Here is a 25432-nt window from a genome sequence, read left to right as displayed (position 1 = left end):
CGCTCCTCATTGGCTACTGTGGACCTGCAATATTCTGTTCACTGTACGAGCGCCTAAGATTGGCTACGTTGGATCTGCAATGCGTCAAGCAATGGCGGCTAATGTTACCTCAGTGGTTTTGGAAAATGGTGTAACCGGACAGTCTACATTGTAACACAGAGTAGTTTCGCAATACTGTAATAATTGCTTACGACAAGACGTTTCTTTCAGTCTTTGTAGTTTCTCAAAATGTTTCCTCCTCACCTGGCAAGGGCTCGATTTGAGTTTTTCGGGAGGAGTGGTGGTGATTGGCGATTGGTCACCGCAAACATACACGGAACATGGAGTCGCGGAATTTTAAATGGCGGGTTTCGATGAAGGAATATAGAATTACAATATTAGAAAGCTTGTGCTGATTCCAAGTCTATTTTGTAAATTAGACCAGTACTGGATACAAAAATCAAGATTTACCAATTGACTATGGCTAAACAAACTGTTTAATAGTAATGATGATTGATTTTAGACAATTATCTCGCAGCCTGCAACAATCAATGGACTGGCAAACCATTGAATTAACGATGAATCCCAACAACATTCACGCTTTAATCAGTTTATGGAAGTGACTGATTGATTCATGCTCAAAGATGAATAGGCTAAACTGAATCATAAAATGTGCCATCAAGATAACACGATTTAGCCTACAATTATAGCTACTACCCCTCCAACAAACCACAGTCGCTTCCGAGATGACGTCATATTTATCCGACTGTTTACATGCAGGGGAGAACAACACATGGCTCTATTTCCAGCTTTTGTACGATTATCAAATACAAAACCTGAGAATGCACCTAAAGGTAATACCCAAAATGTTTATTTATGTTTAGTGTGAACCAGCTAACCCTCTTTCTGTGACGGCCCAGGACTTTGAAAGAGAGATCTAGTGAAAGTAAACGCATGTGCGACGTGTCTGCTTTTGACAGAACGTATTAAAAGAGCTGCCAGTGTCAGCTTGATAGTTGATCTAGTTTGTTAGCTAAATAGCTTCCAACACAATTTTACTATAGCTAGCTAAGTGTCTTTGCCATCGGTAACACAGTCTGCTCGTAACATAGCTAACGTCCCCCCAAAATGCAAAACCTAACCTATGGACACAGTGCGAGAACTAATTTCGATTGATTAGACATGCCCCCTCTCTCTCCTCGGAACTAGAATGGCTGAGCAGTCAAAGTTTCTGCACCGACGATGTTCTTTCTGTCCACCAGCGAGCCACTGAGAAAGCCAATGAGACACAACCAGCAGAAACAAGATGTTATTATCATACAATTCTTTAATCGTTATTCAGTTATTTCCCTACCTCTGTGACAGAATAGTATTTCATGCTCCATTGTACAGGAGACAGGATAAGGCATTCTGCCCTCTTTGAGAAGCACTGGAGGTTTTATCGAGTGGCTTTGAATGTTGGGATGTGGGATGATATGACCTGAGCATTGACCGTTGTTGAGAATTTCACCCAAAAGTCAATAGCTTGTGGTATTTGTACTTAAATGTTTACTACTAACATTTCTGACAGACAACAGATAGGGAGGATAAGAATGGCTACCCATCCAAGAAGAATAAAAATAAGAATGGAGAACCCTCTACAGCAAGCAGTGGCTCATATTCAAATACTATCTACTCCAGTGATCTCCTGAAAAAGGCTGAGACTACACCTCACACGTATGACCTCACTCCCTTTGTTCCCAGTGAGACCCAGTCACTCAGGTTTACATGCTCTGGTAGGGATTTCAGGACTGGGCTCAAATGTATAAAGCATCTCAGAGTAGGAGTGCTGATATAGGATCAGTTGGACAAGGGGTGAACTGTTCCTAGACCAGCACTCCTACCCTAGGATGCTTTTTAAATACTTGCCCATGACTGGTAATACTGTACTAGTTGTTGCTGGGTAGGACAGAGATTAAGTGTCTGTGGCTTAGTGCGTTACAGGAGGTCTACTCTGGGTGTCTAGGCTGACTGCCAGTTGAAGGAGCTCTTCTTGACAGACTCTGAACTAACTACGACACACACACACACACGTCTCTATGCCTCTCTTTCAGGGACTGACTCCTAAACAGGAGACTTGTGTAACTCGTCTTTGAAGCTACAGTTAAATTAGCCTAATGGTAGGATTATGTTTTGGATCTGTTCTGTACTGTACTACCAATGTTTTACAACTAATCTGTGCTTTACTATCAATGTTTTCTGACTTAAAGTACACCATTATATTTGAGCTCTGTACTCTACTCTTATTGTATTTGTATTGTATTTTTATACAATCATGAAAACACTTAACTTGTTACATGTCAGCCAACTCTTCTTCAGAGGTGTATACTCTGCATTGATCCTAACGTTGTTGTTATTTCTGTCTATAGTGAGGAGGTGCAGTGTCAGCTGGAGGGGTCTTTTGTGTGGCTGGACGACCTCTAGACCCCCACCGATTGGCCCTTCTGCGTGGTCAGAAGGGCAGACCTTTCCAACTTGGAGTACAAATCGCTCTACAGAGAAGACATCGGTAGGTAGGTAACCTCCCTTCCACTGCACCACTGCAGCACATTCCACTATCCGTCTCTCCCCTTCACTCCCCCCTCATCTCTGCACCACTACAGCCATATCAGCTCTTGTGTAGCCGCTCATTAGCCATCATCTGCCCACTCATACCCTATCCATGCTAGTGAGCTGAACAGAGCTGAGCCAAGCTAAACGATACTGCACTGGCCTGGCAAATAAAATATCTGAGCCAGCACAGTCCGGTTCAGGTTGGCACAATAGTGTGAAAAGGGTATCTGTTGGCTAGCAGCCTGGTTCTGCTCCCAACTCAAGGTCAGTCAGAGAGGGAGTCAGTCAGCTCCAGCTGCAGGTGCCAGAGCCTTCATTACAGTACGCATCATCACGGGGGGGGCGGGTTGATCATAAATGCTGCACTGACAGTTTTGGGTCTGCAGCCCTGCAGTAATCCATATCTCACAGGTGGTTTTACTACTTCAGCCCTCTGCCTGCCTGCAGCCCACAGTCAGGGTGCGGAAGTGAAAGAGTTCACCTGCTGTAAATTCCTTCCTTCCTGTCAGAGCGCTTCTTAGATATAAGCCATATGTCCTAGTGAGTTTAATAATAGGATGTATGCTTGTGGAGGTGTATATAGAAAGTGCTTGTGGAGGGGTATAGAGAAAGTGCTTGTGGAGGGTTATATAGAAAGTGCTTGTGGAGGGTTATATAGAAAGTGTTTGTGGAGGGTTATATAGAAAGTGCATGTGGAGGGGTATATAGAAAGTGCATGTGGAGGGGTATATAGAAAGTGCTTGTGGAGGGGTATATAGAAAGTGCTTGTGGAGGGGTATATAGAAAGTGCTTGTGGAGGGGTATATAGAAAGTGCTTGTGGAGGGGTATATAGAAAGTGCTTGTGGAGGGGTATATAGAAAGTGCTTGTGGAGGGTTGTATAGAAAGTGCTTGTGGAGGGTTATATAGAAAGTGCTTGTGGAGGGTTATATAGAAAGTGCTTGTGGAGGGTTATATAGAAAGTGCTTGTGGAGGGTTATATAGAAAGTGCTTGTGGAGGGGTATATAGAAAGTGCTTGTGGAGGGGTATATAGAAAGTGCTTGTGGAGGGGTATATAGAAAGTGCTTGTGGAGGGGTATATAGAAAGTGCTTGTGGAGGGGTATATAGAAAGTGCTTGTGGAGGAGTTTTTAGAAAGTGCTTGTGCAGGGGTTTTTAGAAAGTGCTTGTGGTGGGTTATATAGAAAGTGCTTGTGGAGGGGTACAGTGCCTTGTGAAAGTATTTGGCCCCCTTGAACTTTGCGACCTTTTGCCACATTTCAGGCTTCAAACATAAAGATATAAAACTGTATTTTTTTTGTGAAGAATCAACAACAAGTGGGACACAATCATGAAGTGGAACGACATTTATTGGATATTTCAAACTTTTTTAACAAATCAAAAACTGAAAAATTGGGCGTGCAAAATTATTCAGCCCCCTTAAGTTAATACTTTGTAGCGCCACCTTTTGCTGCTATTACAGCTGTAAGTCGCTTGGGGTATGTCTCTATCAGTTTTGCACATCGAGAGACTGACATTTTTTCCCATTCCTCCTTGCAAAACAGCTCGAGCTCAGTGAGGTTGGATGGAGAGCATTTGTGAACAGCAGTTTTCAGTTCTTTCCACAGATTCTCGATTGGATTCAGGTCTGGACTTTGACTTGGCCATTCTAACACCTGGATATGTTTATTTTTGAACCATTCCATTGTAGATTTTGCTTTATGTTTTGGATCACTGTCTTGTTGGAAGACAAATCTCCGTCCCAGTCTCAGGTCTTTTGCAGACTCCATCAGGTTTTCTTCCAGAATGGTCCTGTATTTGGCTCCATCCATCTTCCCATCAATTTTAACCATCTTCCCTGTCCCTGCTGAAGAAAAGCAGGCCCAAACCATGATGCTGCCACCACCATGTTTGACAGTGGGGATGGTGTGGTCAGGGTGATGAGCTGTGTTGCTTTTACGCCAAACATAACATTTTGCATTGTTGCCAAAAAGTTCAATTTTTGTTTCATCTGACCAGAGCACCTTCTTCCACATGTTTGGTGTGTCTCCCAGGTGGCTTGTGGCAAACTTTAAACAACACTTTTTATGGATATCTTTAAGAAATGGCTTTCGTCTTGCCACTCTTCCATAAAGGCCAGATTTGTGCAATATACGACTGATTGTTGTCCTATGGACAGAGTGTCCCACCTCAGCTGTAGATCTCTGCAGTTCATCCAGAGTGATCATGGGCCTCTTGGCTGCATCTCTGATCAGTCTTCTCCTTGTATGAGCTGAAAGTTTAGAGGGACGGCCAGGTCTTGGTAGATTTGCAGTGGTCTGATACTCCTTCCATTTCAATATTATCGCTTGCACAGTGCTCCTTGGGATGTTTAAAGCTTGGGAAATCTTTTGTATCAAAATCCGGCTTTAAACTTCTTCACAACAGTATCTCGGACCTGCCTGGTGTGTTCTTTGTTCTTCATGATGCTCTCTGCGCTTTTAACGGACCTCTGAGACTATCACAGTGCAGGTGCATTTATACAGAGACTTGATTACACACAGGTGGATTGTATTTATCATCATTATTCATTTAGGTTAACATTGGATCATTCAGAGATCCTCACTGAACTTCTGGAGAGAGTTTGCTGCACTGAAAGTAAAGGGGCTGAATAATTTTGCACGCCCAATCTTTCAGTTTTTTATTTGTTAAAGTTTGAAATATCCAATAAATGTCGTTCCACTTCATGATTGTGTCCCACTTGTTGTTGATTCTTCACAAAAAAATACACTTTTATATCTTTATGTTTGAAGCCTGAAATGTGGCAAAAGGTCGCAAAGTTCAAGGGGGCCGAATACTTTCGCAAGGCACTGTATGGAATCATGTAGTAACCAATAAAGTACAAATCAAAATCTATTTTATATTTAAGATTCTTCAAAGTAGCCACCCTTTGACTTGATTAGGTGTTGTAGGTGTTCTGGATGGCAGGTAGTTTGCCCCCGGTGATGCTTTGTGCAGACAGCACCACCCTCTGGAGAACCTTGCTGTTGATGGCGGTGCAGTTGCCTTACCAGGCTGTGATACAGCCCGACAGGATGCTCTCGATTGTGCATCAGTAAAAGTTTGTCAGGGGTTTGGGTGACAAGCCAAATGTCTTCAGCCTCCTGAGGTTGCCTGTGTGGGTGGACCATTTCAGTTTCTATGTGATGTGTACGCCCAGGAACATAAAACTTTCCACCTTTTCGATGTGGATGGGGGTGGTGCTCCCTCCGCTGTTTCCTGAAGTCCACGATCACCTCCTTTGTTTTGTTGACGTTGAGTGAGAGGTTGTTTTCCTGACACCACACTCCGAGTGCCCTCACCTCCTCCCTGTAGGCTGTCTCGTCGTTCTTGGTGATCAAGCCCACTACTGTTATGTTGTCTGCAAACTTGATGATTGAGTTGGAGGCGTGCATGGCCACACAGTCGTAGGTGAACAGGGAGTACAGCAGAGGGCTGAGCACACACTCTTGTGGGGCCCCAGTGTTGAGGGTCAGCGAACTTGAGTCATCCCTCTCTCTCTCTCCATGCCGCTTTCCACACAGATCTAGTCCCACCCCCTGTCACTCAAGGAGCGCATTTGTTGTTGCTTGACCACGAGACACTTTCGTTCAGTCTGCATGGTCAATGCAGCACATGCAACAATGTTGATGACAACGATGTTGTTTCCACTTTGATCTTAATATAAATCCACAATAATTCTATAATTACAATATTAGTTTGTGTTTCTTACATCTGCAAACAGCTAGTTTATATTTTCTTAGCAAGTTAAGCTAAATTGTGTTAGCCACTAATGCTAATCATTAGTTAGCTGTCTAGCTAACTAGCTAATAAAGTACTGAGTCAGAGCAAATGTAGCTAGCTAATACAGCCTGATACCAGTACTGGTGGAGGCTTAAATCAGCGTGTTGTTTGTGCAACAGTATCTTCTAAATCAGGGGTGAGGGATTTTTAAAAAATACATAAAACAAGAGAAAACAAGAGAAAAACAACGTCTAGAGCTTTTAAAAATTGATTTAAAAACAAATGTATTTATGAATTGGCTCGGGGGCCTAATCAAACGGTCTCGTTGGCCGTATACGGCCCAGAGGCCGGACGCCCCCCACTCCTGTTCTAAATCAAAGAGGAATAGGCAAAGCATCAATATGTTGGCTATATGAATAAAGATGTAATGTAGCCACAGATTGTAGGGTCCCCGAGCAAACACTGAAAATCACTTTGGTTCCTATCCTGTTACAATAACTTGTCCATGGCATTTTCATTCGTTGTCATGTCAAACACTGTATTCAAAGTGCCCACTATTATTTATATTCTAACTATAGAATTATAATAAACATTCTATTTCCATGATTCCAAAAGTTCACCCAAGTGTTTTGATCTAAATCGCAATTGCAACATTTGGTTAAAAATAAGGCCTAGTATTTTTCCCCATATAGTGGCAGTGTGGAAATGATCTCAAATGAGTGCAGGAAATGCAGAAATGGATGGAAATGCAGGAAACAATTTTAGGTTGAAGTTGAATTGAACAGTATAAAACAATCAGAATGGAGAAGGACCCATTTAAATAATTTACAATATATGTGTTGTCACGCACTACACATAAAGCAAATTTAGAACTTTTCTTAATCAAAAACATCAAATACTGTCATACTGTGAAAAATGTCATGATAGGATATTTTGGCCAAATCGCCCAGCCCTAGTTTGAGCTAATCAGTTGTGTTGTGACAAGGTAGGGTTGGTAAACAGAAGATATCCCTATTTGGTAAAAGACGCGGAACATTTCAAGAACTTTGAAAGTTTCTTCAAGTGCAGTTGCAAAAACCATCAAGCGCTATGATGAAACTGGCTCTCATGAGGACCGCCATAGGAAAGGAAGACCCAGAGTTAGCTCTGCTGCAGAGGTTAAGTTCATTAGAGTTACTAGCCTCAGAAATTGCAGCCCAAAGAAATGCTTCAGAGTTCAAGCAACAGACACATGTCAACATCAACTGTTCAAAGGAGACTGCATGAATCAGGCCTTCATGGTCGAATTGCTGCAAAGAAACCACTACTAAAGGACACCAATAAGAACAAGAGACTAGCTTGGGGCAAGAAACACGTGCAATAGACATTAAACCACTGGAAATCTGTCGTTTGGTCTGATGAGTACAAATTTGAGATTTGTTTCCAACCGCTGTGTCTTTGAGAGACGCAGAGTATGTGAACGGATGATCTCCACATGTGTGGTTCCCACCTTGAAGCATGGAGGAGGAGGTGTGATGGTGTGGGGGTGCTTTGCTGGTGACACTCTGTGATTTATTTAGAATTGAAGGCACACTTAACCAGCATGGCTGCCACAGCATTCTGCAGCGATACGCCATCCCATCTGGTTTGCGCTTAGTAGGACTATCATTTTGTTTTTCAACAGGAAAATGACCCAACACACCTCCAGGCTGTGTAAGGGCTATTTGACCAAGGAGAGTGATGTAGTGCTGCATCAGATGACCTGACCTCTACAATCACCCAACCTCAACCCAATTGAGATGGTTTGGGATGAGTTGGACCACAGAGTGAAGGAAAAGCAGCCAACAAGTTCTCAGCATATGTGGCTTCCCCCAAGACTGATGGAAAAGCCTTACAGGTGATGCTGGTTGAATGTCAAGAGTGTGCAAAGCTGTCATCAAGACGAAGTTACTTTGAAGAATCTAAAATCTATATGCGGGTGGACAAACAAAACCCCCAAAATTCGGACAAACTCCAAACAAGAATGGGCTGCCATCAGTGGCCCAGAAGTTAATTGACAGCATGCCAGGGCAGATTGCAGAGGTCTTGAAGGGTCAACACTGCAAATATTGACTCTTTGCATCAACTTCATGTAATTGTCAAGAAAAGCCTTTGACACGAATGAAATGAATGAAATGTTTGTAATTATACAGTATTTTATACCATAGTAGCATTTGACAAAAATATCTAAAGACACTGAGGCAGCAGACTTTGTGGAAATTAATATTTGTGTCATTCTCAAAACTTTTGGCCACGACTGTACACACAATACCCCATAATGACAAAGCGAAAAAAGGTTTTTAGAAATTGTTACAAATCTATTCAAAATAAAAAACTGAAATGCCTTATTTGCCTAACTATTCAGACCCTTTGCTATGCGACTCGAAACTGAGCTCAGTTGTATCCTGTTTTCATTGATCATCCTTGAGATGTTTCTACAACTTGAAGTCCACCTGTGGTATATTCAATTTATTGGACATGATTTGGAAAGGCACACACCTGTCTATGTAAGTTCCCACAGTTAACAGTGCATGTCAGAGCAAAAACCAAGCCATGAGGTTGAATGATTTGTCTATAGCTCTCCAAGACAGGATTGTGTCGAGGCACAGATCTGGGGAAGGTTACCAAAAACATTTATGTAGCATTGAAGGTCCCCAAGAACACGGTGGCCTCCATTCTTAAATGTAAAAAGTTTGGAACCACCCAGACTCTTCCTAGAGCTGGTCAGGGAGGTGACCAAAAACCTGATGGTCACTCTGACTGAGATCCAAAGTTCCTCTGTGGTGTTGAGAGAACGTTCCAGAAGGACAACTATCTCTGCAGCACTCTACCAATAAGGCCTTTATGGTAGAGTGGCCAGACGGAAGCCACTCCTCAGTAAAAGGCACATGACAGCCCGCTTGGTTTGCCAAAAGGCACCTAAAGGACTCTCAGATCGTGAGAAACAAGATTCTCTGTTCTGATGAAATCCAGATTGAAATCTTTGGCCTGAATGCCAAGCGTCACGTCTGGAGGAAACCTGACACCATCCCTGCGGTGAAACATGGTGGTGGCAGAATCTTATTGTGGGGATGTTTTTCATCGGCAGGACTTGGGAGACTAGTCAGGATTGAGTGAAAGATGAACAGAGCAAAGTACAGAGATCCTTTATTAAGACTTGAGTGGCCCAGCCAGAGCCTGGACTTGAACCCTATCGAACATTTCTGGACAGACGTGAAAATAGCTGTGCATCTATGCTCCCTATCCAACCTGACAGCTTGAGAGGATCTGCAGAGAAGAATGTGAGAAATTCCCCAAATACAGGTGTGCCAAGCTTGTAGCATCATACCCAAGAAAACTCGAGGCTGTAATCGCTGCCAAAGGTGCTTCAACAAAGTACTGGGTAAAGGGTCTGAATACTTATGTAAATGTGATGTCCACTTTTTTATTAACTGCTAAAAGGCAACAAATAGAGCTCCTGGCACATGTCCAGTTGATGTCGGGTTTAATGTGTTGTCGATGTGGCATCTGTATCTTAAGAGACCTGCAATCAATACCTGTTAATACACTCACTCACTCACTCACTCACTCACTCACTCACTCACTCACTCACTCACTCACTCACTCACTCACTCACTCACTCACTCACCACTCACTCACTCCACAGCAAGCTAAGAGAAATGTGATCAATAATTGCCAATGATTGGTCTATTGCTGTAGGGGGGACTTTGGTTTTACCATTTGGATGAGGTCAGGTGATGCTGCACCCCTTTCACAACTCTCAAAACAACCATTTCTCAAGACATTGCACTTCTGTGTTTTCTTTACAGAGATTCTACATGTTACTGTAATGATTATAATGTCTTTCAAGGTACAAGAGGAAAAGCCGTTCTCTGGGTTTGGACCCGCGATCTCAGGCCATGAGCTGGTCTGAGTCTGGCCCAGAGAAGAAGAGAGGGGACAGAGACGCGACCGCTACTTCTCCCTCACTGTCCGCCAGCTGCTGAGGTCAAATCCACGCTGCCTAGACCACCACCAGAGGTCACTACCACCTTACCCTTCATCCCTGTGCCCCCTTGCCTGGAAGGTGAGTCTGAGGGGGGTGGTTCTGCCCTGGGCCAGGCCCCCTGGGTCAACCCACTGGGGGTGTATGACTCCTCCACCTCCCTGTGGCTTCTGAGCAGGGCAAGGCAGAGGAAAAACCCTCTACTCCCAGAGACAATGCTGCCGCCCTGCTGGCTGAACAGGTGGAGGACTTTAACAGGAGGCTGAGGGAAACCTCCAGACACACACACCTGGCTGAAGTTTGTCCACTTCCAGGTTCGGTATTCAACGTTAAAACCCCACAATTACACACCACACCAATCAGTGTCATCACATCACATGAGATTTCACTAGGATTTCAAAATAGTTTCTGCTGGCCTTTTCACTAGGACAGGAAATGTGTCGTGATACAAAAAAAAAATCACATGATTATGTACTAGCTACTATCATTACTTTTAAATTATAATAACTTCCCGATCTGTATTACAGGACGAGGTGGCGAGTGCCCCCGGGGTGTTTGGTGACATCTCTGAGAATGAGACAGAGCGCCAGAAGAGGTCAGCGAGGCCACGCATTTTGGATCGAGCGGTGGACAGTAACCCCAGCTGTGTGGAGCTAAAGCTGGAGCTACTGCGTCTGTGCAGGGAGCTGTGGGAGCCAGCAGCTCTGTTGAAGGAGTGGAAGAAACTGGTGTTCCTGCACCCCAACAGCTCCCCCCCCTACCTGCTGTTTGTGCAAAGCCACTCAGCACCTTCTATGTGTCAAAGGTCAATACGGTGTACGGGAAGTGTCTGAGCACACTGGCGGTAGTGCAGGATTGGAGCATGTTGTCTCACCGGGCGCTGCCGGGCACTGATGAACACATGCAATATACACTACATATTATTATGTTTTAAATTCAATTTAGCACAAATAACTTATTTAAGGTAGACTCAGCGATATGGCGTCGATGCAGAAAGTAAATGGCATAGTGGGGCAATTTCCGCAGCAACTAAGAGCATTGACGCGTGACGCTCAATTTCTCCGCTGTTTTGGTGCTCTAGCTACCACACTGTGAACAGCGCGTAGCGAACCCGTTTCACGTACAGATCCTGTGTGAGAGCGAAGTCTTGCATTTTATTCAGCTCAATGTCTGCCCTGCTGCTCGTGGCAAAATAATTTCTCACTCACTGCCTGCTCTGTGGACATAATACTGTACATTCAAGCCTGTTCAGATTTTTTGTTCTCATCCTTCGTTCGCACAGGGCCGTCCCGCAGAGGGGCCGTCCCGCAGAGGGGCCGTCCCGCAGAGGGGCTGACATAGAGAGCGAGAATAATGGTTCAAGTTTCTCCTCGTCAGTATGTTATGTGCTGCTGCTGTATTGAACTGTTTGTGGTTCATTCTGCATGTTTGCACTGTCATTTTGTTGGAAGAGAAAGGTGCCGTTGTCTCTAATATCATGTTGTAGTGATTGTTTCGATGGTCTAGACATGGAGGGAGTGATTGAGAGCTGTCATTCTTCTACTGGGGTCAGCTAATAGATGACGTGTGTGTGTGTTGTGTTTATATATCTTTCAACTCCTTTCAGAAGCCTTTGGTATGGATTTGATGAGCTTGTAATCTCTTGTGATAGACTAAATTGAGTTAGCTGGCTAGCTGGGCTCCCGAGTGGCTCAGCGGTCTAAGGCACTGCATCTCAGTGCTTGAGGAGTCACTACAGACACCCTGGTTTGAATCCAGGCTGTATCACAACCGGCCGTGGTTGGGAGTCCCATAGGGCGGCGCATAATTGGCCCAGCGTTGTCCTGGGTTGTCCAGTGTAGGCCGTGATTGTAAAATAAGAATTTGTTCTTAACTGACTTGCCTAGTTAAATAAAGGTAAGAAAAAAAAAGAAGAAAGCTAGTTACATTATTGTGGTTATATCATGATGTCATTGCCAGATGTCTATGGGTGCAGCAGAGCCATAGTACCAGAGCCTCAGCAGGTGAAAGTTGTGGAATGGTGCAGATAGATGTCATAAATAGAACTGACATAATTCCTTCTACAAGACAGTTATATCTGCAACTTTCTGTAACATCTTTCACCTTCCTGAGAAGACCCCTAAACAGGTTTGTGCTGTGTCATGTTTCTGACCACTGACAGGAGAAAAGGACCCGGGAGGGAGAAGGAGAGAGGAGAGAGGGAGTGGGAGAGGCAGAAAGAGGGAGGATAATGGATATCCAGTGTCCACGCTGCTGATCCATGATATGAATACTGCAGCGATGGCTTAGCCTCCTGGCCCTCTGGCAGCTGCCCCTCAATTTGTCTAATGAAACTATTATCTAGTTAGACTGGCTGGCCATCGGTCAGTCTGGGTAGGGCTGCAAACTGGGCTGATCCTGGAACTATCCTGTCAGGGCTTTAGCCTGTTGAACAATGATAAGGATGGAACGCACTCCAGGAACAATTCAAGCCCCCTGTCTAAGTAATAAGATTTAAACAAACAGAAGCCAGTACTCGGCATTCATTAGCCTACTGGAACAATTTGTCTGTCTACCACAGCTTACTGTTATTACAACAATGGCTGGTTGTCTAAGGGTGGAATAACATGATATATATTTGATGTTATCCAGTGATGCCTCGCTTATTCAAGTCACCTGGAATTTTGTTTAACATACTGTAACTATTTGGGTTCACAGATCACCTGCTGCAACTCAGAAAACAGGCTAGCTGTTTCAGGTTCAACACATGTACGTAATCACTTGTGGAATCTTTGGTATTCTCAACTCGACTTGATAGGTACAGAAAGCTGTTTTATTTGAGTGATTCTCTTGCTATAATATGATGGTCACAGACGCCCTCTTGTGGTTGGATAGTACATATTTGAGCGTTTCTGCAGCTGCACCGTTGACAGATCAAACAGTGTGGGAGATCTAAGCATGGAATAAGCAGCATGTGCTAAAACTGGACCATAGCCTCTGCCTACATAAGAATGCTGGTCATATATCTACACCGGGCTCCTTGCATTCTGCTGAGGGAGACTGTCAGTATCTTTGACTGTTTGCTTCATTTTAGAAAAATGCTGACAGCAGGTAGCCTGGTACCAGATCTGTGTGTGCTGTCTTGCCAACTCCTATGGTCAGTGTCATGCCAATGATTATAGGTGTTGGGCAAGACAGTACAAACAGATTTGGGACCAGGCTACAAGGCAGGGCAATGCAAACCCCAACTTGTAGAGAAGGAGACGGCAGCATTAATTATAACTCGATAAGGATTTAATGAATAATGAAGGCCGCTTTTGAGAAGCTGCCATTTCATGTGACCTCAGGGATGTGTGCCTTTAATTCGCCTGCTGAATTTTTCATTCAGGAAAGATTAGCTATCTGTTATTACTTTTCAAAAAATTTTTCCTGACATCTCTCACTTTATTTTCCTCATCCTACTCAGTTTTCTCTTCACTCAAAGTCTGAGGATATATTCACCTTTAAAAGCTCGTACTAAACGAATGGACCTGTGCTGGTTCTAATAGGTGGGATTGAAGTGGGTGCTTTGTGTCACGGCAAGAGTCAAAAGGCCTCCTGTGGGGCAGGGGGCAGGAATACAAAAAAGTAAGACAAGACGGACAACACAGACGGAAGACACTTGGCAACAGCACAGATGCCTCAGCAGACAGACGGTGGAAACAGCACTTCACTACAAGAGACATCATCACACTACATGAAGGGAAACCTATGACAACAAAAATATACATGGCACAAACAACGTTAAGGCCAGGCAACAGCACGAGGGAAAAAGACTCACAGTACAAGCAACATAGCCCTACTGAGCAGACAAATAGACAGGCCGCACCAACAAATAATGGCAGCGCAAGCGGACAGACAGAAAACGGACACCACAATCAACAGTATAGGTTATTGGCTCACATTACAGCTGTCAGTGAGAATGCCCACCATTGAGTCCTTGAAAGCTGAGACGGTGACAAAACTTTCCAGCTTTATCATTTTTTGCAGATGTGTTCCAGTCGCTATCTGCAGCGAACTGAAAAGAGGAACGACCCAGGGATGTGTTTGCTTTGGGGACTTTTAACAGAATGTGGCAGAAAGGTTACTGTATATAGAGGAGGATGGTTGCAATAGGTATCTCGGGTAGGGGGGAGTGAGGCCCAAGAGGGCTTTGTTAATGAGTATCAACCAGTGGATGTCGCGTCTAGTATAAAGAGATGGGCAGTTTACAGAGGAGTACAATAAGGATGTCATTCTCAGATTGGCAGGTAAGGGTGCACTTGATCGGCTAGATGTTCTGTACCATTCTGCCGTTCCGATTTGCAACGGCAGAAAGGTACAGAACATCTAGCCGCTCAAGTGCACCCTTACCTGCCGATCTGAGAATAACATCTCCATAATCTAACATTTGATTCAGGGTTAGTTTGGCAGAGGAGCGATGACAATACAGAAAACCAAGCCTAGATTAGATGGCCTGATTAATGATGTGGTATTGAATGTTCTCTCTGTCTCTGTCTTTATCTCTGCAGCCATCTTCCTATAGGCAGTGTCATTTCCTCAGGCATGCAGGCCACTCAGAAAAGGCTGTGCGCCTGTTCCAGTGCCTGCTGGACTTGACCTGTCAAGGACCTATCCACCAGACAACAGGTAGACAGACACACACACAGTCATTCCCCATGTACCTCTGCAAAGAACACATATGCATCTGGCTGGTTGCTCTCTCCAGAATAGACTCATGATGAATTGGGGGTCTGTGTTACCGTATTGGCTGTTTATCCAGAGTCAGTGCACCAGTGGGATGTGTTTACCTTAGACTAGGGCTGTGTGTTTTCCGTCACAGGCATTAAAGCAGTGCTGGGGACCCATCCAGAGAGTGCCCTTCAGGCTATGGTCTGGGCCTTGTCACTTTACTTTAATCTCTACATGGAAACTTTGCTAACGGGGCATTTAAAATGCATGACCAGCTTTTAATAGAGGCTTTTTACCAGCAGTGGTGCATTCTAATTCCTATCCAACTGAGCCCTGGCCTTCTCAGCCAAATCCCTTTCTGCTGAGAGAAAGGTAGAGGAATATTACCCGTATCAAGTACTGGGAGAGAGAGAGGTCTCCCTTTCCTCTGTGAGTTTATACTGACAACTAGCTGGCCAAATTGAGAGGTACAATAGAAAACATTTTGAGAGGTTTCATATTCATGGAATATTCAAGCATGGAATACGAATTAGTGTTTAGTAACTTAGCTATAATACGTGCTGAATTATGAACAATGTTGCTTGCGACCCTCTGAAGGATGTGTCTGGGGGCTAAGCTTCCGCTCTCTCTCTCTCTCTCTCTCTGTGTGTGTGTGTGTGTGTGTGTGTGTGTGAGAGAGAGACAGAGAGAACTAATAATGGCCTGTTTGCAGTGGCTCACAGCTCGCTCTCCCCCCAGGACATGTTGCTGTGTGTGTCTGCATGGAAAACACAGCATTAACTGTTTTAATTGATCAGAGATTCTTTAGTGGATATTGGAACATAGTCTAGGTCAATTGAGCTTTGTAAAGTTAAAATGTAACACCATATAGGATTTAGTAATATTTCTCAACCAGATTTGGAATTACTGATAGCCAAAGCCCCATGTTCAGGGCCCGCCTGTCTTTCGTCTCAGATTCACTGAGATTTAATAAGAATATGAATGGGTTGGATCCCAATGCTGCAGCCAAACATAAGATGGCTACAGTGCATTTGGAAAATATTCAGACACCTCGACTTCTCCCACATTTTGTTATGTTACAGCCTTATTCTAAGATTGATTAAATATTTTTTTCCCTCATCAATCTACACACAATACACTATAATGACAAAGCGAAAAAAGGTTTTTAGAAATTGTTACAAATTTATAAACAAAACAGAAATACCTTACATAAGTATTTAGACCTTTTGCTATGATACTTGAAATTGAGCTCAGGTCCGTCCTGTTTCCATTGATCATCCTTGATGTTTCTACAACTTGATTAGATGCACCTGTGGTAAATTCAATTGATTGGACATGATTTGGAAAGGCACACACCTGTCCCACATGACTGCATGACTGTGCATGTCAGAGCAAAAACCAAGCCATGAGGTTGAAGGAATTGTCCTTAGGGCTCTGAGACAGGATTGTGTCGAGGCACAGATCTGGGGAAGGGTACATTTCGGAAGCATAGATGGTCCCCAAGAATACATTGGCCTCCATCATTCTTAATTGTAAAAAGTTTGGAACCACCAAGACTCATCCTAGAGCTGGCCGCACGGCCAAATTGGGCAATCGGGGGAGAAGGCAGTGGTGTAAAGTACTTAAGTAAAAATACTTTAAAGTACATTTTAAGTAGTTTTTTATAGGTATCTGTACTTTACTTTACTCGTTATATTTTGACATCTTTTACTTTTACTTCACTACATTCCTGAAGAAAATAATGTAATTTTTACTCCATACGTTTTCCCTCACACCAAAAGTACATCCCTACTGCCTCTGATCTGGCAGACTGCTTCATTTGAAAATGATGTCTACTCAAGTAGTATTTTACTGTGTGACTTTCACTTTTGCTTGAGTTCTGTTCTACTAAGGTATCTTTACTTTTATTCAAGTATGACAATGTAGTACTTTTTCCACCACTGGGAGAAGGGCCTTGGTCAAGGAGGTGACCAAGAACAGCAGGGTCAGTCTGACAGAGCTCCTGAATTCCTCTGTGGAGATGGCAGAACCTTCCAGAAGGACAACTATCTCTGCAGCACTCCACCAATCAGGCCTTTATGGTAGAGTGGCCAGACAGAGACACTCCTCAGTAATAGGCATATGACAGCCTTCCTGGAGTTTGCCAAAAGGCACCTAAAGGACTCTCAGACCATGAGAAACAAGATTCTCTGGTCTGATGAAACCAAGATTGAACTGTTTTGCCTGAATGCCAAGCGTCACGTCTGGAGGAAACCTGGTACCATCCCTACGTTGCAGCATGGTTGTGGCAGCATCATGCTGTGGGGATGTTTTTCAGTGGCAGAGACTGGGAGACTAGTCAGGATCGAGGGAAAGATGAACGGAGCAGAGAGATCCTGTGAAAACCTGCTCTAGAGTGCTCAGGACTACAGACTGGGGCGAAGGTTCACCTTCCAACTAGACAACGACCCAAAGCACACAGCGAAGACAACGCAGTAGTGGCTTCGGGTCTCTGAATGTCCTTGAGTGGCCCAGCCAGAGCCCAGACTTGAACCTGATCGAACATCTCCGGAGAGACCTGAAAATAGTTGTGCAGCGACGCTCTCCATCCAACCTGACAGAGCTTGATCTGCAGATAAGAATGGGAGAAACTCCCCAAATACAGGTGTGCCAAGCTTGTAACAAAGTACTCAGTAAAGGGTCTGAATACTTAAAGTGATGTAAATGTGATATTAAAATTGTTTTTTTAATACATTTGCAAACATTGTCCATTTGGAAGACCCGTTTGCGACCAAGCTTTAACTTCCTGACTGATGTCTTGAGATGTTGCTTCAATATATCCACATCATTTTCACTACTCATGACACCATCTATTTTGTGAAGTGCACCAGTCCCTCCTGCAGCAAAGCACCAACACAACATGATGCTGCCACCCCTGTGCTTCACGGTTGGGATGGTGTTCTTCGTCTTGCAAGCTCCCCCTTTTTCCTACAAACATAATGATGGTCATTATGACCAAACAGTTCTATGTTTGTTTCATCAGACCAGAGGACATTTCTCCAAAAAGTATTATCTTTGTCCACATGTGCAGTTGCAACCCGTAGTCTGGCTTTTTTATGGCGGTTTTGGAGCAGTGGCTTCTTCCTTGCTGAGCAGCCTTTCAGGTTATGTCGATATAGGACTCGTTTTACTGTGGATATAGATACTTTTGTACCTGTTTCCTCCAGCATCTTCACAATGTCCTTTGCTGTTCTGGGATTGATTTGCACTTTTTGCTCCAAAGTACGTTAATCTCTAGGGGACCGAACGCATCTCCTTCCTGAGCGGTATGACGTGGTCCCATGGTGTTTATACTTATGTACTATTGTTTGTACAGATGAACGTTTGGAAATTGCTCCCAAGGATGAACCAGACTTGTGGAGGTCTACATTTTTTTTTCTGAGGTCATGGCTGATTTCTTTTGATTTTCCCATGATGTCAAGCAAAGAGGAATTGAGTTTGAAGTTAGTCCTTGAAATACATCCACAGGTACACCTCCAATTGACTCAAATGATGTCAATTAGCCTATCAGAAGCTTCTAAAGCCATGACATAATTTTCTGGAATTTTCCAAGCTGTTTAAAGGCACAGTCAACTTAGTGTATGTAAACTTCTGACCCACTGGAATTGGGATGCAGTGAATTACAAGTTAAATAATCTGTCTCAAAACAATTGTTGGAAAAATTACTTGTGTCATGCACAAAGTAGATGTCCTAACCGACTTGCCAAAACTAAACTTTGTTTATCAAGAAATTTGTGGAGTGGTGGAAAAAGCGAGTTTTATTGACTCCAACCTAAGTGTATGTAAACTTCCAACTTCAACTGTACACTACCATTCACCGGTCACATAGAAATGTCCTTGTTTTTGAAAGAAAAACCATTTTTGTCCATTAAAATAACATCAAATTGATCAGAAATACAGTGTCGATATAGTTAATGTTGTAAATGACTATTGTAACTGGAAACGGCAGATAAAAAATAAATAAATGAATATCTACATAGGCATACAGAGGCCAATTATCAGCAACCATCACTCCCGTGTTCCAATGGCACAGTGTTAGCTAATCCAAGTTTATAATTTTAAAAGGATAATTGATCATTAGAAAACCCTTTTGCAATTATGTTAGCACAGCTAAAAATCTGTTGCCTGATTGAAGAAGCAATAAAACTGGCCTTCTTTAGACTAGTTGAGTACATCGCTGTGTACTACTCCCTTCACAGAACAGCGCAAACTGGCTCTAACCAGAATAGAAAGAGGAGTGGGAGGCCCCGGGGCACAACTGAGCAAGAGGACAAGTACATTAGAGTGTCTAGTTTGAGAAACGGATGCCTCACAAGTCCTTAACTGGCAGCTTCATTAAATAGTACCCGCAAAACACCAGTCTCAACGTCAACAGTGAAGAGGCAACTCCGGGATGCTGGCCTTCTAGGCAGAGTTACTCTATCCAGTGTCTGTGTTATTTTTCCCATCTTAATCTTTTCTTTTTATTGGCCAGTCTGAGATATGGCTTTTTCTTTGCAACTCTGCCTAGAAGGCCAGCATCCCGGAGTCGCCTCCTCACTGTTGACGTTGGGACTGGTGAACAGCTGTGGGCAAGGTTCTGACAAGCTTCTGGGTTTTGTTGGTGGTGGCAAGGACACACCCAAGAAACACCAACATCAAACATCAACTCACGTTTGGCTTCTGTCATGGCCGCCAGCCTTTCTTGAGGAGCGAGCCAAACAACCCTGCCAAGTCAGCGGGTGCAGTTCCCCTTTAATGAGGAAGAGAGAGCCTCCCTGTGGCTTTACTCTGTAATCATCAGAATATTAGAAAATGATCTGAGCAATTTGTCCAGAAATTAGAGCAGTATTAAACAGTACCACCTTAAATTCTACACTAATGAGTTTCTGCTGTTCTCCATGGAGGTCTGGTTTGCTAATCACTGCAGCACTCTGTTGATGGCAGCCAGAAACGTGCACAGACAGCATTATGTTGATGGCAGAGAGACACATGCTGTCCTGCCATGGTCCTGTTACTGTCAAGCAGGCTGTCCTGCAGTGCAGCCTAATGTTCTTCCTGTCAGGAGAACTGCTGACCTCAGCGCAGACAGAGACAACTGCCCTCAACCCATAAAATGATTACATTGTTGAAATAACCGACATTCCCACTCCTCCACCCACTCTGTGATTGTGCTTAGTGTTAATTACTGTGTTATTTAGGAATTGATTGATATAAATATATGTAAATATAAATATATACGTGGTAACACATTACATGAAGTTTGCTCACAAAACGACTTCTAACTTCCTTCATACTGGACACAGAGACATACAAATGGTACCCACAAGTGTCCCTTTAACCTTCCCTGTGTTGTATCACTAATTACACTAGTAACCTCATAGCGCAAGGAAATGTTGGTGATATAAGTCGTAATGTTAAAGGAATACTTCAGGATTTTGGCAATGAGGCCCTTTATCAACTTCCCCAGAGTCAGATGAACTCGTGGATACCATTTTTATGTCTGCATGGCATTTGAAGGAAGTTGCTAACTAGCCTTAGTGCAATTGCTAACTGGTGTTAGCACAATGCCTGGAAGTCTATGGGTGTCTGCTAATGCTAGTTAGCCTTGGCTCACAAAACGACATATAACTTTCTTCATACTGGACACAGAGACATACAAATGGTATCCCTTGAACCTTTAGAACCTCTGTGTGACAGATGATGATAAAGATCAGGAGGAATCAGAGGTGAAGGATAAGACCTGGTTCAAGTGGAGGATCTGGTTGGACGCGGAGACGTTACATGAGGCCATCTATTGGCTGCCGTGGAGGGCAGACAAAACCAAAGGCCAATCGGTGGAGGACTGTGAGGACCCGGACTTACAGGTATTGGCTGTAATCACTGGTGATAGTGGTGCCAAACCTGGGATATATCTACCATTAAAAATGGGTCCTAGCGTTGCTATTTACAGTGCATTCGGAAAGTATTCAGACCCCTTGACTTTTTCCACATTTTGTTACGTCACAGCCATTTTGTTACGTCACAGCCTGTATTAAATAGTTCTTTCCCCTCATCAATCTACACACAATACCCCATAATGGAAAAGCAAAAAAGGTTTTTAGAAATGTTTAGAAATGTATAAAAATAAATTAAACTGATATCATATTTACATAAGTATTTAGACCCTTTACTCACTACTTTGTTGAAGCACCTTTGGCGGCAATTACAGCCTCGATTTGGGGAGTTCATCCCATTATTTTCTGCAGATCCTCTCAAGCTCTGTCAGGTTGGATGATGGAGCGCCGCTGCACCTCTTTTTTCAGTTCTGTCCAGAGATGTTCGATCGTGTTCAAGTCCAGGCTCTGGCTGGGCCACTCAAGGACATTCAGAGACCAGAAGCCACTACTGTGTTGTCTTGGCTATGGGCTTAGGGTCGTTGTCCTGTTGGAAGGTGAACCTTCAACCCCCGTTCGGAGTCCTGAGCAGGTTTTAATCAAGGGTCTCTATACTTTTCTCCGTTCATCTTTCCCTCAATCTTGACTAGTCTCCCAGTCCCTGCCACTGAAATACATCTCCACAGCATGATGCTGCCACCACCATGCTTCACCGTAGCAATGGTGCCAGGTTTCCTCCAGACCTGAAGCTTGGTATTCAGGCGAAAGGGGTTAATCTTGGTTTCATCAGTCCAGAGAATCTTGTTTGTCATGATCTGAGAGTCCTTTAGGTGCCTCTTGGCAAACTCCAAGCAGGCTGTCATGTGACGTTTACTGAGGAGTGGCTTCCGCCTCGCCACTCTACCATAAAGGCCTGATTGGTAGAGTGCTGCTGAGATGGTTATCCTTCTGGAAGGTTCTGCCATCTCCACAGAGGAACTCTGGAGCTCTGTCAGAGTGACCATCTGGTTCTAGGTTACCTCCCTGACCAAGGCCCTTCTCCCCCGTTTGCTCAGTTTGACCGGGCGGCCAGCTCTAGGAAGAGTCTTGGTGGTTTCAAACTTCTTTAATTTAAGAATGATGGAGGCCACTGTGTTCTTGGGGACCTTAAATATTTTTCTTCGACCTCATGGCTTGGATTTTGCTCTGACACACACTGTCAACTGTGGGACTTTATATTGATAGGTGTGTGCCTTTCCAAATCATGTCCAATAAATTTAATTTACCACAGGTGGACTCCAATCAAGTTGTAGAAGGATGATCAATGGGAACAGGATGCACCTGATGTCAATTATGAGTCTTATAGCAAAGATTCTGAATCCTTATGTAAATTATTTCTGTTTTTTTATTTTTAATACATTTGCAAAAATGTTTAAAAACCTGTTTTGGCTTTGTCATTAGGGGGTATTGTGTGTAGATTGATGAGGAAAACATTTATTAAATCCTGCTGACACTTCCTGTTATAGCCTACAGTTCCTGAAGCCTGCTGCTGGATGACCTGGCTCTGCTGGGGGACGTTCATGATCCTGACTCACCTCTGACGACCTTCCCGTCAGCCCCGTGGGTCACATGACTTCGCTGCAGGGCACCAGGAGGGGGGCGTGGCTGTGCAAGCAGGGGGAGGAGTTTCTGTTCTCTACTCAGGAGAGATCCGTCTTCTCACTGCACTGGATCCAGTATGAGAAGCTCAAGGTAACGCCAGGTTACCCTAGCTACAAGCTTTAGAGTCAGGCAACCATATGCTCAGCCAAGGGCAATTCCTTTGGTTTGAAAGGCTTTTTCTAATCGTGAAGGAATGAAAAGTAATTGTAAGTGGAGGAGGCCTGGCAAGGGGGTACGGGCAGAGCAGTGGCAGGGAAGACAGTCACTAGGTTAAGTAGGCTCTAGTTTAGTCTAATCTTGATTATTGTCCAGTCGTGTGGTACAGTGCTGCAAGGAAAGACCTAGTTAAGCTGCAGCTGGCCCAGAACAGAGCGGCACGTTCTGCTCTTCATTGTAATCAGAGGGCTGATATAAATACTATGCATGCCAGTCTCTCTTGGCTAAGAGTTGAGGAGAGACTGACTGTATCACATTAATCTGTTGAAAATCCCAAATTGTTTGCATAGTCAAGTTACACACAGCTCTGACACACACACTTATCCCACCAGACATGCCACCAGGGGTCTTTTCACAGTCTACAAATACAGAAAAAGTTCAAGAAAGCATACACTATTATATAGAGCATTTACTGCCTGGAACTTTCTTCCATCTCATATTGCTCAAATAAACAGCAAACCTGGTTTCAAAAAACAAATAAAGCAACACCTCACGGCACCACTCCTCTCCCCTATTTGACCTAGACAGTTGGTCTGTATGCATTGATATGTAGGCTACGTGTGCCTTTATGTAGTTCTGTCCTTGAGCCGTTCTTGTCTAGTGATGTTCTGTATTATGTCATTCTGTATTATGTTTCATGTTTTGTGTGGACCCCAGGAAGAGTAGCTGCTGCTTTTGCAACAGCTAATGGGGATCCTAATAAAATACCAAATACCACTACCGCAGTGTCTTCACGAGCGGTCTCTATCCTCACCAAGCTAGCAGAGGGTAGTTCGTATGCCCCCTTCACTGGACAGGTGGCTCCAGTGGCCGTTCTGAAGCCCAGGAAGGCATATGAGCAGCCGGTGGTGAGCTCCCTGCCGGGCAGGTCAAAGGACTAGTGGGGTGGTATGCCCTGTTCCATTACCTGACTGTGGGGGTTGATGCTGCAGATGCAGTCTACAGCCTGGCCAGGGAGAGGCTGGAGCAACACCCCAGTATGTCAGCCCAGGGGTCAGCGAGCAGCGAGCGACACACAGACACAGAGCTCTACTGCCTCTGAGGGTGATGCCCTGGCTGTCCAGCAGGCGGCACTGCTGTGCTACCACAGCAGCATCTGCGTGTACCCAGTCAGCCATCTCAGACTGGAGCTGACCTCGGCGCTAGCCTGCTCTGCCTCGAGTGCCCCCCTGTGGCAGCTCTATGTGCCTACCACAGCGGCGGCAGGGCATGCCGCTTCTTCCACAGCGTGACCAAGGCTAGCGCCTGTTCGCCATCAGTGCAGAGCAGGAGAGGAAGCAGCTGGTGGACTCTACAGACGTGGGAACACTAGGATGGAAGACTTTAATCAGTATTAATTTAATCAAATAATGTTGATAACAGAACACACACACAGATAGTACTAGTCTGCAGTAGCTCACATTTAGATTGAAGTTCATTGGGTTAGCTAACTGGATGATTTTCCGGAGTTGTTATTGCTTTCTTGGCAGGTCTGGTTGCTATGGCGACACCTTCTCCAACCTTCCAGAGAACGGCCTAAGCAAACGTATTCGCTCACTGTTTGAGAACGCCATAGCAACAGAGCTGTGGAGGATGTACATGAACTTCCTGGTAAGACACCTCTTTAAAACGTACCCCTAAATCATTATCCAGTTATCAGTTCCAATAGCCGAATGATGAAGGAGCATTGGAAGTATGGCTGAAGCTGACGTCAGGTGTTTTGTTGTGTACTATAGGTGTCAGAAGGGAAAGTGGAGAAGGGAAGAGTGCTCTCCAGGATGTCCCATGGGCCAAGGTGAGCACAGTGATAGATGAAATGATGAAACGGTGATAATTAGTAGCTCTTTGGTGTGTTTTAGTAAGAATATATGAACTTGTTTCTGACGTGTGCGTGTGTTCATCCACAGGGTTTATACATGGACACGGTGCAGCTCTTTCCTGAGCACGTGCAGGAGTTCCTGGACCTGATGACAGAGAAGGAGCTCAGACAGAGTTCCCATGGAGGAGGTGGACATACTGCTGGAGGACTGAGGCTCTAAAACTCAGTGCAACAGGAGCCTGGCTTCCTCAGACACTACTGTGGACACCCAGACGTCGTGCACTGACCAATAGAACAGTGTCCTCAGAAAAAATATCATTTTACTTTTCAAACCGTGTGAATAAATGATTTTACACACGCTGTATTATGTGTTAATTCAAAAATGTCCATATTTTGATGGATTTAATATCTATTTTTATATCAAGGACTTGAGTTTAAACTGATTAAAAAAATCGATTACTCTGATAATTTAAAATGAATGTTTTGTTTCCCAACACTGGTCTGCCAACCTTTATTTAAAAATAAACTCTAAGCCTTTCACGCATTGTGAATCCTGAGGGATGCTAGTGTGCATTTCCTGCGGGATAACGACATCACAGCTAAATGGTGTGGAACGGAGCACACCGGAGTGTACACTTTGGAGTCAGGAGGGAAGGAGAGAGGAAACACAGACATGAGGGTAGAGAAGGTTTATATAGTCTCATTACTGCTTATCCTTCAGAGTAGTAGAGCATCCACTCTGGCTGTCTCAGGTGAGTCTGACACTTCTGATGACCTTTAACCTATTATAATGTGCCTCTGTGAGTTTACTGGATTGGCCTCTGCCTTTACATGCTACTAACTAAATGCTACATTTCTACTTGATACCAACTACTCAGGT

General features: G+C 44.1%; 1 pseudogene; it reads left to right on the top strand.

Annotated features, from left to right (window-relative positions):
* Window positions 1-10053: 10053 nt before the first annotated feature.
* LOC118362187 (nuclear exosome regulator NRDE2-like) lies at window positions 10054-24913 on the top strand (annotated as a pseudogene).
* The last annotated feature ends 519 nt before the right edge of the window (window positions 24914-25432 follow it).

The sequence above is a fragment of the Oncorhynchus keta genome, chromosome 29 (assembly GCF_023373465.1).
Source record: "Oncorhynchus keta strain PuntledgeMale-10-30-2019 chromosome 29, Oket_V2, whole genome shotgun sequence".
Lineage (NCBI taxonomy): Eukaryota > Metazoa > Chordata > Actinopteri > Salmoniformes > Salmonidae > Oncorhynchus > Oncorhynchus keta.
The sequence above is the reverse complement of the archived record's forward strand: the minus strand, read 5'-3'. Positions and strand labels throughout refer to the sequence as shown.